The sequence below is a fragment of the Eretmochelys imbricata genome, chromosome 3, assembly GCF_965152235.1.
Source record: "Eretmochelys imbricata isolate rEreImb1 chromosome 3, rEreImb1.hap1, whole genome shotgun sequence".
Taxonomy (NCBI): Eukaryota; Metazoa; Chordata; order Testudines; family Cheloniidae; genus Eretmochelys; species Eretmochelys imbricata.
In genome coordinates, this window is record NC_135574.1 from 38,094,180 (window position 1) to 38,112,119 (window position 17,940).

Sequence of the window (17,940 nt, forward strand, 5' to 3'; positions counted from 1 at the left end):
CAGGCAGGAGGTGCCTGTGGAAGGCACAAGATTTACAGTAGAGTCCCTGTATCACCACACCAGCTCTGGAACTGTCTCTTTCCTCCCCTAGCAGTGCAGATCCTTGGACCTGTGTTTACTTGGATCGTGTTACTGGGAGGACAATGGGCATGTCCTACTCTACTCACTGTGCTTTCAACCTGGCCATTTCCCTGCCCAAATCTTCCCTGCCTCCTGTGAACCATGGAGCCATTACAAGACCTATGAAAGCAGAAAATGCAACTAAGGAGGCAGCTGATGCACCTCTATTCCTGCACAATAGAATGGAGTCTGCATGTAGTGTCTCTCTGTGTGTGTCTGTGGATTCCTGGGGTATTTGGAGAGGACTAAATATCTTGCTCAGGACATTTCTCCCTTGCCCCTTAGTCAAATAAAATTAAACTGCTTATTAGCTTAGATGGCAGATCAGAGACTATCTTTACAAATTAGCAATTCATGTTGTAGTTAGACTAATGGTGAAGGAATCTCAAAGACATGACAGATTAACCAGGCTTAATTCCATGGGACTTAATTATAGGTATTTTTATATTGCTCATCTCTGTAGTATCTGAGCACTTGACTGTCTTTGGACAAAGTAATTATCAGCGATTTCTCCAATGAGATGTAGGTTGCTGACAAAATTTCTCTTTCAAACAATTAAAAATAAAATAGATATTATTTGAACTGAAAACATTAAGGGAAATAGATGGTCAGTTGCTTATGTTTGTTACAGCTCTCTTGAGCATGAATATGTGGGAAAGGGAGGAATCAACCTTAGAAGCCGAGGTAAGAAAGGAAATCTAGCAAATTTATTTGGCAGCAGCATTATTTGATTCCACACTCTGTAGGACTGAGTGCTCCTAAAGAAATACATCGTTTCTCTCATATAAAAAGAAGGAGGAGGGAAGGCAGAGGGGACTGAGAGGAATTTTCCTCTACAAAGCAATCTCTTGCTGAAATATAATTTGGAACAGATAATGCCAATGGAATTATATGTTCTTAAAGCGTCTTGTTGACTCTTCTTGTAATATCTGGTGGTCTTTATTTTTATTTTTCTTAATCAAGGGCTATTTTATGTCCGTAAGACTTAGTCCCAGCACAGATGGGCAGTGCAGAAGCATCCTTCAGTGGCAGCTAACAACAGAAATTGTGTTTCAGGTTAGCATCAGTGGTGGAACAATCCATAATCAGTTTTTGTGTTCTCTGGGCACAAGTAATGTCACTAGTCCTCCCTTTTAGGGATGTAAATGGGTGGGAAGATAGTCTAGTGGCTAGAGCACTGGACAATGAGTCAGGAAGTCCTGGTACAATTCCTAGCTGTATCACTACCCTACTATGTGACCCTGGACAAACCACTTCATCCCTCCATGCCTCTGTTTCTAACCCCCACCTTTTTATGTCTTATATATTTAGACTGTAAGTTCTTCATATCAGGGACCGTCACTATATTTACAAAGTGCCTAGCACAATGGAGCCATGATGTCAGGTGGGGTTTCTAGGCATAGGAACTACAGTAATATAAATAAACAAAAATCTGGGTTCAATTCCTGACTCAGCTGTAGATTTCCTGTGTGACCAATGGCAGGTCTAACCTGTGCCTTAGTTCTTTTGCTTCACTACTTCACATGAGTGTTATAAGGGTGAAATTCATTAAATAATTATGAGGTACTCCAGTCCTGTGAATGACAAGGGCTATATATATATAAACATATCTACCTAATATTTACAAATATGTATTTACACACACATATATAATACTAATAACTGCAAACCCATGCTCTTACAGAGGTGTAATTCTTAAAGTTAAAATGCCTTAATAATTGGATGGAAATAGACCATGAATCTCAGTGGTGATTCAACCTGGTAATACTAAACAAAAAGAGCCCTCAGCCAGGCTTGTAGTTTGTTTCCATTGGTTCACACTGACTCAACAGACATTCTTAGGTTAGGAGTGATAGATAGAGTGACAACCCTGGAATCTTATTATATACAGGGCCGGCCCACAACATTTTGGCACCTGAGGCATGGAGCTCAAATACCGCCCCCATGCCCCTTCGCTTGGGCCAAAACTTTGAAAGGCCTCAATTCTGCCTTCTTCCTGTTCTACTCCTCTCATGGTACTGCTCTGCTACCTACCCCAATAAAGGAGAACTAACAACTTAAAATGCCTTGTTCAAAAATTTTAACACTTAATTTTCAAACATCTGAACAGCAAATGTAACTTTTCTTGTCTGCATAGTAAACACTGGCATTTTTATCTGTTTGAATAATCAAAGTGGTGCTTTCTGTGCCTTCTTGGTTGCAAATATTTGAACTGCTTCCTGCTGAAGGTCCACAGTCTGGGCCAGCTCATGCTCTATTGAGATGGTTGCAAGGCCAACCAGTCTCTCATGTGTCATTGTGGAGTGTAGATGTGTTTTTATTAACTTCAGCTTGGAGAAGCTGCGTTCTCCACTGGCAACTGTTACAGGAAGTGTTAGAAGTATGCGCAGAGCAACAAAAGCGTTTGGAAAGAGGGGGGTCATCTTATTTGTGCACATATATTCCAGAACAGCCTTTGGAGTTGATAGTGCTGAAATGTATCTTGAAAGGGTTTTCAGTTCATCACCTAATTCACTCGCATAAATATCATGCATGTCATCATGTGTCAACACTGTCTCTCGTGCCCTGCATTGCTGGTGAAGGTCTTCTTCAGGTATAGTGAAGAGTTTTGGAATATCCTACAACATCCCAAATATACTGCTGTGTTCCTTGAGCTGCATGAAACATTCTTCAGTTGACTGATTGCACAATCTAGCACTTGGTTAAAGAATTCAACTTTGAATTGTTGTTTGGGGTCTCTTATGGGATTATCCCATGCCTCGTAATCAAAATGTCTTCTTCTTCGGTGACTCTTGTATTCTTGAATGGGTGGGAAAATAGCTTCAGTGTGAAGTTCTTCTGCCAACTTCTGTGCACTCTTCAGAACATTTTGAAATCCCTCATCTGACCGGTAAGACTGTAGCTATGACTTTGCTTTGTCCAATTGTTCCATTGCTCCAGATATACCAAGGTCAACACCTTGGAGTCTCTTGCTTACAACATTTATTTCAAACAGTATGTCATGCCACAACACTAAGCCACACAGAAATTTGAAGATATGTATGTTTCTGGTGATTTCATTTCCCTCTGCCACTGTTCTCCCACAAACAGTTCCTGTCATAGCATTATCCTCTATAAGGTCAACTATGGCATCATCTATCTTCCCAGTTTGGTGTTTGATGGGCTTTATCGCCTCCACTCGACTTTCCCATCATGTGGCACTCAGTGGTTTCAGTGTCAGAGGGATGTTCCCAGATGTTGCTTCAAATTTTGCCATCGATGAGTTGATGCAGAGAAAAATAGATAGATGCTTTGAATTGCATTAAAAAATTCAGCAGCCTCAATACAAGCTGATGCTGCATCACTGACCACCAAGTTCAATGAATGAGAACTGCATGGGACAAAAAAAGCTCAAGGGTTTAACTCTTGGATCCATGTCTGCACTTCTCTGTTCTTTTCTCTCATGTTGGCACCATTATCGTAGCCCTGACCTCTCATGTCAGCTATCACAATTCCCGTATCTTCCAGCTTTTTAAGAAGCACATTTGTCATACCAGCTCCTGTAGTATCATCAATGTCAGTAAATTCTAGAAAATGCTCTCTGACAGTCACCATTGCAGGGACATTTTCATTAAATTCTGTTGTTGTTACAAAACGCACCATTAAAGTCATTTGTTCTGTATGGCTGATGTCAGGTGTGCAGTCCAGAATAACAGAGTAATATCTTGCTGACTTCAGATCTGCCACAATCTTCTGTTTGTTGCCAGTAACTGTATGATCTCATTTTGAATTGTTTTTCCAAGGTAGTGGTGTGTGTACATTTCTTGGGTGGTGACTCTTCTTAGATGCTCCTGGAGTACAAACTCAGCCATCAGCTCCACAATTTTAAGGAATTGTTTGGCACATACAATTGTTTGTTCCATTGTTTGGCACATACAGCTGATCTGAAGTGCCATGCAGTGCTAGGTTTTGGGTAGCAAGCATTCTCACAATTGCAATGAGCCTTTTCAGAACATTTTGCAAGTAAAGAGACTCTGATGCAATCTTCTCTTGATGCTGATCATCTATGGTGGCCTTTAACCTTAGTCTCATCTCAAGCTCTTTCCACCTATGGAATGCTCTCTGGTGATTTGCTGCCTTCTCATGGCATGCCAGATTTCTAGCCAGATTCTTCCAGTCCTTTGTTCCTGTAGAACCCAATGTGGTTGGAACATTAGACTGGAAGAGTTTGCAACAAAAACAGTGTGCAGCATTCTGAGGTTTTTGAGGCCTCTCCACTTTGTCACCATTGGGGATTTCATGCCAGTAACGTGTTGGATGGAAACTTCTATTTTCATTGTCTTTGGGGAACATGACGTTTTTCACTTGCTGTGGCCCATGCAGTACAAGGAAGTCCCTTATGCTTCTGCTCAAGTGGGTCCACAGTCCTGGATCATCTAGACTTAAGGAACTAATCTCAGCAGCAGCTGTTTCTTGTGCCTCCACCACATTCTTCTCTGATCTACACTTTTCTTCAGGAATGTGCATGGTTACATCTATTTGAGATGGAGATATGGATGCTGCAGTAGCTGCCAGGTCACCTGCACTCAGACTAACTGGAAGATCAGGCATCTCCTCACCACTCACATCCTCACTGGGGCAGGAAGGCTCACCATGAACATTTGTGTCTATGTATCTCAGGAGAGCTCCTTCCTGCTTAAATAGAAAAGCTTTTTTTCCTTTGCTTGCTTTCTTTTTCCAAAAGCTGCCCCAGAGGGGTGTTTTCTTCTTTCACTCATGACTGCTGTTCTGTGCCAGTTATAGTGGCTCTCAACATGCAATTGAAGGGGACACATAAGCAGGCTGGTAGCAGGGCCTGAATGAGGGAAGATATCAGCATCTTAAGGGCCTAACTGGCTCCTACTACTTCAGTTGGCTGTCTGTTCTCCTCAAGTGGACAACAGCTCCTCAGCGAAGCAGCAGGAAACAGGAAGCTCCCTGAGAAGCTGGTGTCAATCAGTCCAGGGTCCTGGGGATGCTAGAGAAGTACATAAGAGGCTCCCCCTCCTCTCTCTCCCTGAAGCTCCTCCTGCTTTCTTTATTCCCTCTCACCTTTTCTCCTGCCTGCCTGTTATGTCTCTTTTACCCTCCTTCCTCCAGCACAGCACTCAACCATTTCTGTGCATCCAGAGCAGAGAGAATACATATGCACCAGCAGCAGACACAATTTTCTACACTCTGGGTCCTAGTCGCACCCCTCCACCCCAGTCTGGCACCTGAGGCGGCCACCTCAGTTCACCTAATGGTAAGGCCAGCCCTGATTATATAGACTAGTTGCTAGAAGCCCGTGCTGTTGTATGGGTGTCATATGTAATGTTACATGAGTAAAAAAGGCAGAGAATAGTTGAGAATTTAAAAGCTTGACTGCAACAGGCTGCAAATCCCAGCGATGAATTTAAAAATAATCTAGTATAGTCCAGTCTAGATTACAGTTTATAATTGTTTCCATCCGTTCACATTGACTCAACAGATGTTCTAGGCTTCAGAGTGATGTTTGGGGTTATTGTGTGTGATAGTTGTTTTTGATGGATGACTGTGTTGATTTGTGTGTGTGTTGTGTTGTGCTCAGATAGTTGTGTGTTTATGGGTGGTGAAAGAGAGATGTGTGCTGTGGAGAGGGGCTAGGTATGACTGGAGTTATTGTGTATGTTGTTGCGTGGGTGGGTGGGTGTGTATCTAGAGGTTGTGCTGACAGATTTGTGTGGATTTGTATGAGTAGTGAATGAGGGGTGTGTGCAGCAGTGATTGTATGTGTTTGGAGTTATTTTATATGAAATGGCTGTATTGTTGTGTCAGTGGTTTTGAAGAACTGTGGCACTTTGGAGTATGGGTGTGACACCTGGGCCAAATAATCCACCAGCTATTCCATCTCCCTCATACAGCTAATGAAACTGTTGCATGAGCATAAGCTGTAGAGTAAGGGTGGTGCCTGAGTTACCTTTGATATCACAATGGTCTAAGACTCTTAGTATGGCATAGATACATGCCTTGTTGTTGCACAGGTATAATTTGTAAAGCCAAAAATGGCTGAGATCTTAAAAACTGGATGTTAAAGACCATGAATCTGAGTGACTGATTGAACCTGTTGATATTCTGAACAACAAGAGCTCTCAGCCATGCTTGAACTGTTTCCATCACTTAACATTGACATTTCAGATATTCTAGGCTTCATGGTGACAATCCTGGAATTGTATTATGTAGAATATACACACACATATGTACCTTATCGATAGCAGGAGAGGTTTCTTGCACCCTCCTCTTAATACACACTTGTACCACCTACATAAGTTAGTGATAATTTAGTCCAATGAGGGTTTTGTGGAGGGGGAGTGGGACTGGTATTCACATCTTTAGTATCAACTGTGCTATACTGACAAATCAATTTTAGAAGGCAGAAAACAAATTCAACTTTGAAAGTAATAATATTCCCATTTGTGGAAAATTATATGGCATCATAATATGTACAACGGCAAGCTTTTCTGCATATCCCACTCCATAAAATCACTTTGAATGCCCTGTTCTATGCACTCTCCATGAAGCTCTGGTATTGGCTGCTGTCGAAGACAGGATACGGGACTCCCTGTACCACTGGTCTAACCCAGCATGGTAGTTCTTAAACTGCCTCACATACAAAAGGAAAATTGTATGAAGATTTTTATAGCATGCATATGCCTACCTGCTCTGGCCATTTCACTGCAGTAACATTAGATTTTTGCAAACTGGACAGTAAATAATAATGCTTTGCACCTACCATTCAGGGTCTTGAGGGTTTTGAACTTCACCCTTTGAAGCAGGTATTTTTATATTCTTTTTGCTGATAGTTAAAATTGAGGCCCAGGGTTTTCAAAGGTAGCCTTTAATTTTGGGGGACCAGCTTGAGAAATTTTAAAGCTGTTTCAAAGCTGGCTAACCAAAAATTAAGTCACATAAAATCAGACCACACCAAGGAAAATTTTGGCCTAACTTACTGGTCAAAAGGGAGTTTTATAGACTAGAAATAGAACCCAGGTCTCTTAATTCCCAGTTCTGCACTTTAGCCACAAGTCTTTCCAATTTGATGGATGATTCCAAAGCTCATTATCTAAAAGAAAGTTAATTTTGGAGGGTTGCTTCACAAAAATTAACTACTTTAGTTAGAGCTAGTTGAAAGTTTTCTGGTGAAACTTTTTTTCCCCAAAATGTTTCTCACATTGCACCTCTCTGCCCACCCAGAAAGCATCTGCTTTCCTCAAAATATTTACTTATTTATTTTTGTCAGAAAAATGAAAAACAAAACAATTTCAAGTTTTCAGTTTTTCAATGAACAGTCGAAATTTTCAGAAGAAAATTTGGATTAAAATATTTCCCCCCTCAGACTTTTCCCGGAGTGGAGGGACATCTCTTTTTACAACCAGCTGTATCTATAGCACTAGTGTATTGCTATTGAAAGACAATCCAGAATAATATTATAGCCTCGGAGGAATAAGAACATATGTACATTTTCATCCTTATAAAAGCAAAGCTGCTTACTGCAGAATTCCCTGACATTATCACCCATCAGCTTTAGCAAAAGAATACAAAGCGTACAGAACAGGCTCTGGAAAAAATAAGTTAGAGACTCTAGCAAGTTTGGGGAAGGAGTACATTCCAGTGTCTTCATTTAGCCTGCTTCATATTGAATAGGAATTAGGAATCTGCTTACAGCAGCAGATAAATGGTAGCCTGTATCTAAGACTGCTAAAGGATACCTATATGTTTCAGAGGAAAGTGAAAATGTACTTGCCCACTTGATTTATAATAACAATTGTATTCATGCTTCCCTCTCCCACTGCCAAGACCCTCACTAATGCCTCAAAACAATTTAATAAAACCTAACTCTGATCTCTATACTCCAAACTTTGGATTATGAACTTCCCTTTATCTCCAAACACAGATACAGATCTGAATTTCATAGCTGGCCAACTATTATATAATGGAGCACTCTGAAGTAACAGAATCTAACACCCCTCAGCTTTGGCCTCATTAATTTTTCCTTTATCTTTCCTTATTGTATATCTTTATGTTGTATCTTTTATGTTTCTCTCCAAACTAAATAATGTTAAATGTTTTAGCTTTTCCAATTCCATCCCTCTCCATGGCTCTTACCATAATAGATAATGCCTCTCATAAATGGGCAATGAATTTAGCCAGAAGACTCACTAAATAAAAAAGACAGGTTTCAGAGTAACAGCCGTGTTAGTCTGTATTCGCAAAAAGAGAAGGAGGACTTGTGGCACCTTAGAGACTAACCAATTTATTTGAGCATGAACTTTCGTGAGCTACAGCTGACTTCATCGGATGCATACTGTGTCTGTCTGTATAAATTGGTTAGTCTCTAAGGTGCCACAAGTACTCCTTTTCTTTTTGTAAATAAATAAGAATTATTAGTGATCATCTTAGAGCCAGAGGCCCTTCTAAAAGGATACAAAGAAAATGTTTCTTGTGGTGGGGTGAAATCAAGCAGAGGTTTCAGGGCACAGCCGCAATTACCTTTCACCAAGGAGAAAGATATGTGTATGAGTCATTGAGCATGTACCCAGTGTAGCTCTATTACAAGGAATAAGAACTTCATTATTGCTATCTCTATAATTTGAAGAGACAAATATGAGTCTTTGAAATGATGCTTTCCAAAATGAACACATAGGTCATTATGGCTTAAGAATCTCTGCCACTATTTCTGCCAATCAGTGTCAACAGACTGTTAAATATAATTGCCTTGTTATTTTATGTGTTGACATTTATTATTTCCCAGCTGATAAAACAGGCTCCTTTCTTTCAGAGATTTATGGTCTCCTAGCAGTTTTACATCAACATAATATTAAGGCAAGATGATGAATGCTCCTCTTTTCCTCTACAAGTGTAGTGCTACATTTTTTGATAGCACATTTATAGTACTCCTACGAATAAACTCCTTCATTCAAGAAGTTTGCAGCTCTGGATATATGAAATGTTTTCAATGACAACTCAATGCATTTGTTTGCCCCCAATGCACTATCTGCACTCAACATTACAACCTGTATTAAGACAAAGGCATTCCTCCTTCTCCTTTCTCCATTATAGGCCTGATCCTGCAACAGGAATATGCAAAACTCCTCATGTCACCCCTATTGTAGGCCTTTTGCATAAAACACCTTGTCAGTGAGGTGACGACTCAAAAGGACAATGTTTATTCCACGTGCTGCAGCTGTTGCTTCCCCACATCCCCTCTACTATAAACCTCCTGGCTCCTCTGACTCATGAAGCAGAAGAAGAAGTAGATGGAGTGAAATGTCCCAGGACTTCACCCCACTTCATCTGGACACTGGATTAAACAAAACAGGTGCATAATGGTGTAGGCACAATGGGAGTACTGAATCCCCAAAGAAAGAGTTTAGTAAATTGCAAAGAGGCCACTGGATGTCTAAGCAGAAATTATTTCATTTATGTGGTGAGGCAGCATGGTCAAGGAAGAAGGTGCTGGATGGGGATTTAGGTTCCTGCTGAGTGATCTTGGGAAGGTGCACTTTGCCAATCTATGCCTGCATTTCCCCTCCCACCATTTAGCTCTGTGTCTGTTTAGACTGTAAGTTCTCCAGGGGAAGGACTACCTCTTATTATGTGTTTGTACAGTGGTAAGCAAAATGGGGCCTAATACAAATATATTTAATAACAATGAGGATGCAGGTATGAAATGCATCAAAGGTATTTTTGAGGATCTCCCTTTGTATGACTGCTTTTGGTGAGAGACTACGTTTTCCTTTTAAACACAAGCTAACAATTAAACATAATGCTCATGCTATGTGGGCTCCCCACGGGCTTAGCTTCCTGCTGAGCATCAGTATTGCTAACTCCAAGCACTCAAAAATCATAAGTTAGGCCCCCAAATCATGAGATTTTAATAAATCATACCTTTAGGACTTTTGTTTTTTTTGGCCTTCTGGTTGCTGAGCCTTTAGGGTAAACATTTTCAGGTGTTTTCCCACAACCATGAGGGCAAGAAAACCCTTTATTTAATTAAAGGTTCTCATATAAACACTTATCTCCAGGACCTGGGGCTTTATGGAAAGCATCATATAATGTGAGACTCACATTAAAATTGCAAGAGGTGGCAACCAGTTTTGGGCTCAATCCTGCTCCCAATGAAGTCAGCATGAGCAAGAGCAGTCACTGTGTCACCAGCAGGGAGCATCTGAAGATGTCTATGGTTGCTGCTTCCAAACACAACCGTAGCTGCCATAAGAATGTACTCTGCAGGGTAGGGGTTCCCAAGAATCTCTGCACAAAAAGAAAGTGTCAGCCATTGCCAAGTGCAAGCAAAGGGGTGTGGGGGAGGTGACAGAAGAAGCATAATAAGAGAACCATAGTAGAAGATTGTTGCTCCTCTAGGATGGGTTGCAGGAAGCATGGTCCTGGGCATGCATCACAAAGCATGCCTATACTGCAACCAAAGGTGTGACTGTAGCATGTGTAGACATACCGGAGCTAGCTATGATCTAGCTAGGTCAAACAACAATAGCAGTGATGCCACAGGAGCTTGAGTGGCAGTATGGGCTAGCTGCTCAAGAATATAACCAGGGTTCCAGGCAGGGTTGTACAACTCATGGTGCCATGGCTTCATTGCTACTGTTATTCGAGCCAGCTAGATCAAACCACATGCTGCAGTCACACCTTTGATTGCAGTGTAGACGTACTCACAGAGGAAGTGCTTTTGGAGGAGGCTCAGGTCTGCCTGCAGAGAGTGAACTTGTAGCTTCTCCCACTTCCACAATAACTCTCCTGCTGTCCTTTCCACTGCTTCAGCAGCCATAGTTATATTCAGGTAGTCTCTGCTGCCTCCTCCAACCTGCATCAGACCCCAGCTCTGCTAGGCAACTTCATGGAAAAAGCTGGGCTTCTTCCTAACAAAAAGAAAGGTCCTACAGGGACCCCCAAATTAACAACATTACACTTCATTTTTTAAAATAGACCAGAAAAGGTCTATTCCTCGCCATAATCCTCGTTCATACAAAACGAAGTAAATGATTCTGGTCATCCATTACAAGTGGGTACCGCTGATGGGGGTCAGCAAGGAAGGATGTTGTATACTCATACTTAACCATGGATACATAAAATCTGCCACGTTAACATCCATTCTCACTCCCCAGCTGCATGATGGTGCTCTTGTTTGCCTGGGCAAAGGAACTCACAGTAGCTTTAAAGATATGCCTAATTTTAGTTCAGTCACAGGGTGACAAACCCACTCTAGTGAAACAGCTGGAATTCTAATTAGGAAGGACATCACCATTTCCCCATCCTCTTTAAAACCATTTTCCTGGTCACAAGTCAGAAACCTAATACCCAAAGTCTGGGCCAGATCTTCGTCTGGGGTGAATCAGCCTTGTTCCATTGAAATCAAAGGGCCCTGTCCTGAGTGGTGACAATCACCCACAACTCCCATTAAAATCATGGATGCTCAGCACCCAGTAAGAGCATGCCCTAAATCTGCCTAGTGTCCTGATTACACCATTGTTTCATCCTGAATGTGCTACCCAATGATCAGTGACGATCTGGAATCCTAAATAAGCAAGAGGCATGAGATATTTTTTCCAGTGGCTGTCATGGATTCTCCCCTTAGTCTCAAGTTTAGACTGATAAATGCGATTAAAATATAATGGAGAGAGCATTTAAACCTGTCTTTCTTAAATCAATACTAAGCTGGAAAGCACCACGCTTTGTCTGATTGCATTCACTATGTTGTATTCCATTCCAGTAGATATAAGAGGATATGTTATCTCAAGTCCCATAAAAAAGAATTACAATTTTCAAAATACTTTAAACAAAGTTAGCCAAGACTAATTGCACTGATTTATTTGCCCTGATAATAAGTATTGCGTAGGCAAATGTAAAATACTTAAACCAATTTATATACATTAAGTGGAAATACAAAAACTGCAGGAAATTAACCTCCTGACTCACCCAGAGCGTAAAAGATTATTTGCAGCAGCCATTTATAAATTGCTTATGGCCCTTAAAATATGTTTACTATTTCACATTTTGTATTGACAAACTAGTCTGTCAGACATGATCAGTGAGGTGACAAAAAGTAATTTAGTTTTATTCCATTGTCTGTCCTCCCTCCAGCTAGGAGTTGCTGAAAGAAGAGGCTTCTAATGAGGGCTGGGCAACTTCTCCTTTCTTTATTGCCACATACTTTATTATTCCCTATTACAACGTCTCTCTCATAATTCTTCCCTTCCCCTCTCTCCACTTTGATCAAATTTTAGCCACTGAGTTGTTCTTTAAACTGAGCCAATTAGCATATAAAGGGTAACTTTTTCATTTAAAGGAATTTTAAACAATACAGATGCTGTGAACATACATAAGAATGGCCATACTTGGTCAGACCAAAGGTCCATACAGCCCAGTATCCTGTCTACCAACAACGGCCAATGTCAGGTGCCCCAGAGGGTATGAACCTAACAGGTAATGATCAAGTGATCTCTCTCCTGCAATCCATCTCCACCCTCTGACAATCAGAGGGTAGGGACACATTCCTTACCCATCTTGGCTAATAGCCATTAATGGATTTAACCTCCATGCATTTATCCAGTTTCTCTTTTAAACCCTGTTATAGTCCTAGCGTTCATAACCTCCTCAGGCAAGGAGTCCCACAGGTTGACTGTGCGCTGAGTGAAGAAGAACTTCCTTTTATTTGTTTTAAATCTGCTACCCATTAATTTTATTTGGTGGCCCCTAGTTCTTATATCGTGGGAACAAGTAAATAACTTTTCCTTATTCACTTTCTCCACACCACTCATGACTTTATATACATCTATCATATCCCCCCTTAGTCTCCTCTTTTCCAAGCTGAAAAGTCCTAGCCTCTTTAATCGCTCCTCATATGGGACCCGTTCCAAACCCCTAATCATTTTAGTTGCCCTTTTCTGAACCTTTTCTAATGCCATAATTTCTTTTTTGAGATGAGAAAACCACATCTGTATGCAGTAGTCTATCCCTTTTTTAATGATTCCTAACATCCCGTTTGCTTTTTTGACTGCCGCTGCACACTGCGTGGACATCTTCAGAGAACTATCCATGATGACTCCGAGATGACTTTCTCCTGATTAGTTGTAGCTAAATTAGCCCTCATCATATTGTATGTATAGTTGGGGTTATTTTTTCCAATGTGCATTACTTTACATTTATCCACATTAAATTTCATTTGCCATTTTGTTGCCCAATCACTTAGTTTTGTGAGATCTTTTTGAAGATCTTCACAGTCTGTTTTGTTCTTAACTATCTTGAGCAGTTTAATATCTTTGCCACCTTCAAACTTTGCCACCTCACTGTTTACCCCTTTCTCCAGATCATTTATGAATAAGTTGAATAGGATTGGTTCTCGGACTGACCCTTGGGGAACACCACTAGTTACCCCTCTCCATTCTGAAAATATACCATTTATTCCTACCCTTTTTTCCCTGTCTTTTAACCAGTTCTCAATCCATGAAAGGCTATTCCCTCTTATCCCATGACAATTTAATTTACATAAGAGCCTTTGGTAAGGGACCTTGTCAAAGGCTTTCTGGGAATCTAAGTGCACTGTGTCCACTGGATCCCCCTTGTCCACATGTTTGTTGACCCCTTCAAAGAACTCTAATAGATTAGTAAGACATGATCTCCCTTTACAGAAACCATGTTGACGTTTTCCCAACGATTTATGTTCTATGCATCGTACAATTTTATTCTTTACTGTTGTTTCAACTAATTTTCCCAGTACTGATGTTAGACTTATCGGTCTGTAATTGTCAGGATTTAGAGCCCTTCTTAAATATTGGTGTTACATTAGCTATCTTCCAGTCATTGGGTACAGTAGCTGATTTAAAGGACAGGTTACAAACCATAGTTAATAGTTTCACAATTTCACATTTGCGTTCTTTCAGAACTCTTGGGTGACTCCATCTGGTCCCAGTGACTTGTTACTGTTAAGTTTCTGAATTAATTCCAAAACCTCCTCTAATGTCACTTCAACCTGTGACAATTCCTCAGATTTGTCACCTACAAAAGACGGCTCAGGTTTGGGAATCTCCCTAATATCCTCAGCTGTGAAGACTGAAGCAAAGAATTAATTTAGTTTCTCTGCAATGACTTTATTGTCGTTAAGTGCTCCTTCTGTATCTCGATCGTCCAGAGGCCCCACTGGCTGTTCAGCAGGCTTCCTGCTTCTGATGTACTTAAAAAACATTTTGTTATTACTGTGACATTGCACTCTATATGGTTTTATAAAAATATGCTAATGAGTGTGAATATAATGTAACTGGAATATGCTTCATGAAAAAGGTCTCTTGTAAGGTATCATTACAAAGCTTATGATCTACTGAATGTGGTCATCCTATTTGTATAAATGTATCACTCTTGTATCTGAAACTAGAAATATGAAATATGGCTCTGAGGTCCTATTGTAGTTATGCAAAGTGTGGGCCATTAATGGTGGTTTGGAATCTTGATGGCTCCCATTAACCAGGACAATTACCTGTAGACGGCTCTGTTTTACTTGTAAGTCTTCCTGTATACCAGTGGGCTGGCAAGTGGGTAACGAAGTCTTACAGTGACATGTGATCATGTCACTTGAACTGGAATCCATCTTTGACCTGGTGCTTTTCCATTGAGAAGAGGGGTGGGAACACAGAGGGACAAAGGATTCCCGCCTTACGCAAAAGATATATAAGTGGGTGGAATAGAGCAAAGGGGGGGGGGGAGGCATCATGAGAAATCCCCTAGCTACCACCTGAGCTGGAACAAGGGCTGTACCAGGGAAAAGGATTGTGCCAAGACTAGGAAGGTGTCCAGTCTGTGAAAGAAATTTATCGAAATATCTCTGAGGGTGAGATTTTATCTGTATTCAGTTTTGATTACTGTACTAGACTTACTAGACTTGCGTGTTTTATTTTATTTTGCTTGGTAATTCACTTTGTTCTGTCTGTTACTACTTGGAATCACTTAAATCCTACTTTCTGTATTTAATAAAATAACTTTTTACTTATTAATTAACCTGGAGTATGTATTAGTACCGGGGGGGGGGGGGGGAGGGAGAAAAACAGCTGTGCATATCTCTCTATCAGTGTCATAGAGGGCGAACAATTTATGAGTTTACCCTGTATAAGCTTTATACAGGGTGTAACGATGCTGGTTCTGGTGGGACCAAGAGTGCCAATTCAGGACAAATTACTTAAAGCAGGGCAGTTACAGCCCACGGCTGGGGTTTTTCCACCTCTAAGGCAAACCAAACCAGCCAGCCAGAGAAGACTTTGGTTTTACCCCACCGGCTAACCACAAATCACACAAGCAATTCCCTTAGACACTCCAGTTTCCCAGTATCACGACCAGTGCCACTTGTTATGGGGACAGATAGTTATGAAAACCAATACCCCAATAAAAGAAAAAAAGGTTCTCTCAATCCCAAAGGACCAAGCCTCAGACACAGGTCAATATACAAATCAGATCTTACCCACAAATCACGCTGTTGCCAATCCTTTAGAATCTAAAATCTAAAGGTTTATTCATAAAAGGAAAAAAATATAGATGAGAGCTAGAATTGGTTAAATGGAATCAATTACATACAGTAATGTCAAAGTTCTTGGTTCAGGCTTGTAACAGTGATAGAATAAACTGCAGATTCAAATCAAGTCTCTGGAGTACATCCACAGTTGGGATGGGTCTTTCAGTCCTTGGTTCAAAGCTTCAATGTAGCAAAGTTCCTCCAGAGTTAAGAAGCAGGATTGAAGACAAGATGGAGGAGCTGCAGCAGCTTTTTATATTCTCTTGCCATGTGGTCTTTCTCTCTTTATTCCAAAGACAAGCTGTCCATCACATCACCTGGAAAAACTTCAGAGTTCTATCCATAGGCATGTCCCCCAGCTATACAACTGACCCTGCTGAGTCACAAGGCATGTCTGCCTTCTGTCAATGGGTCAGTTGTATAGCTGTTGGTCCTCAATGGGCCATCAAGCCAGGCTAGGGAGAGCTGACACCAACTTGTCTGGGATGTCACCCAGAAGCATAGCACAAGTTTGAAATACAGACAGGATAGAGCCAATACTTATAACTTTAAATACAAAAATGATACAGGCAAACAGATCACATAATCATAACCAGCAAACCATAACCTTGTCTTAGACACCTTATCTGACTCCCGTTATACAAGATTTGTTGCCACTACCAGACCTTGGTTGCAACCATGCTCTATATGGTCCCAGTTCAAGTCAATAACGTGACACAGGGTAAAACGGATTTATTTGGGGTTTGGATCCCATTGGGAGTTGGACATCTGAGTGTTAAAGACAGGCACACTTCTGTAAGCTGCTCTCAGTTAAGCTTGCAGTTTGTGGGATGTGGTTCAGACCTGGGTCTGTGTCTGTGACTGGCAAGTATGTCTGGCACAGCCAGGCAGGGTTCTGGAGTCCCAAGCTGACAAGGAAGGCAGGGGCAGAAGTAGTCTTGACACATCAGGTGGCAGCCCCATGGGAGTTTCTGTGATCCAGCCCGTCACAATTACCTTTTGAGGTTTTGGCTAGCTGTTCTTCAAACTCCTTTTTGGCTTTTCTTATTACATTTTTACATTTAATTTGGATGTGTTTATGCTCCTTTCTATTTACCTCACTAGGATTTGACTTCCACTTTTTAAAAGGTGCCTTTTTATCTCTCATGGCTTCTTTTACATGGTTGTTAAGCCAGGGTGGCTCTTTTTTAGTTCTTTTACTGTGTTTTTTAATTTGGGGTATACATTTAAGTTGAGCCTCTATTGTGGTGTCTTTGACAAGTGTCTATGCAGCTTGCAGGGATTTCACTCTAGTCACTGTACCTTTTAATTTCTGTTTATCTAACCTCCTCATTTTTGCATAGTTCCCCTTTCTGAAATTAAATGCCACAGTGTTGGGCTGTTGCGGTGTTCTTCCCACCACAGGAATGTTAAATGTTATTATATTATGGTCACTATTTCCAAGCGGTCCTGTTATAGTTACCTCTTAGACCAGATCCTGTGCTCCACTCAGGACTAGATCGAGCGTTGTCTCTCCCCTTGTGGGTTCCTGTACCAGCTGCTGCAAGAAGCAGTCATTTAAAGTATTGAGAAATTTTGTCTCTGAGGTGACATATACCCAATCAATATGGGGATAATTGAAATCCCTCACTATTACTGAGTTTTTTATTTTGATAGCCTCTCTAATCTCCCTTAGCATTTCATCGTCACTATCACTGTCCTGGTCACGTGGTCGATAATAGATCCATACTGTTATATTCTTATTAGAGCATGGAATTACTATCCATAGAGATTCAGTGGAACATGTGGATTCATTTAAGATTTGTATTTCATTTGATTCTACGTTTTCTTTCACATATAGTGCCACTCCCCGGCATGACCTGTTCTGTCCTTCTGATATATTTTGTACCCTGGAATGATTGTGTCCCATTGATTGTCTTCACTCCACCAGGTTTCTGTGATGCCTGTTATATCAATATCCTCCTTTAATACCGAGGCACTCTAATTCACCCATCTTATTATTTAGACTTCTAGCATTTGTGTACAAGCACTTTAAAAACTTGCCACTATTTATTTGTCTGCCCTTTTCTGATGTGTCAGAGGCTTTATGTGAATGTTTCTCATCTGATCTGGCCCATACTTTATCCTCTTCCATCCTCTCCTCCTGACTAAAACCTAGAGAATCTCTATCAATAGACTCTCCTCTAGGAGAAGTCTCTGTCCGATCCACGTGCGCCTCTGCAGCAATCGGTTTTCCCCCATCTCTTAGTTTAAAAACTGCTCTGCAACTT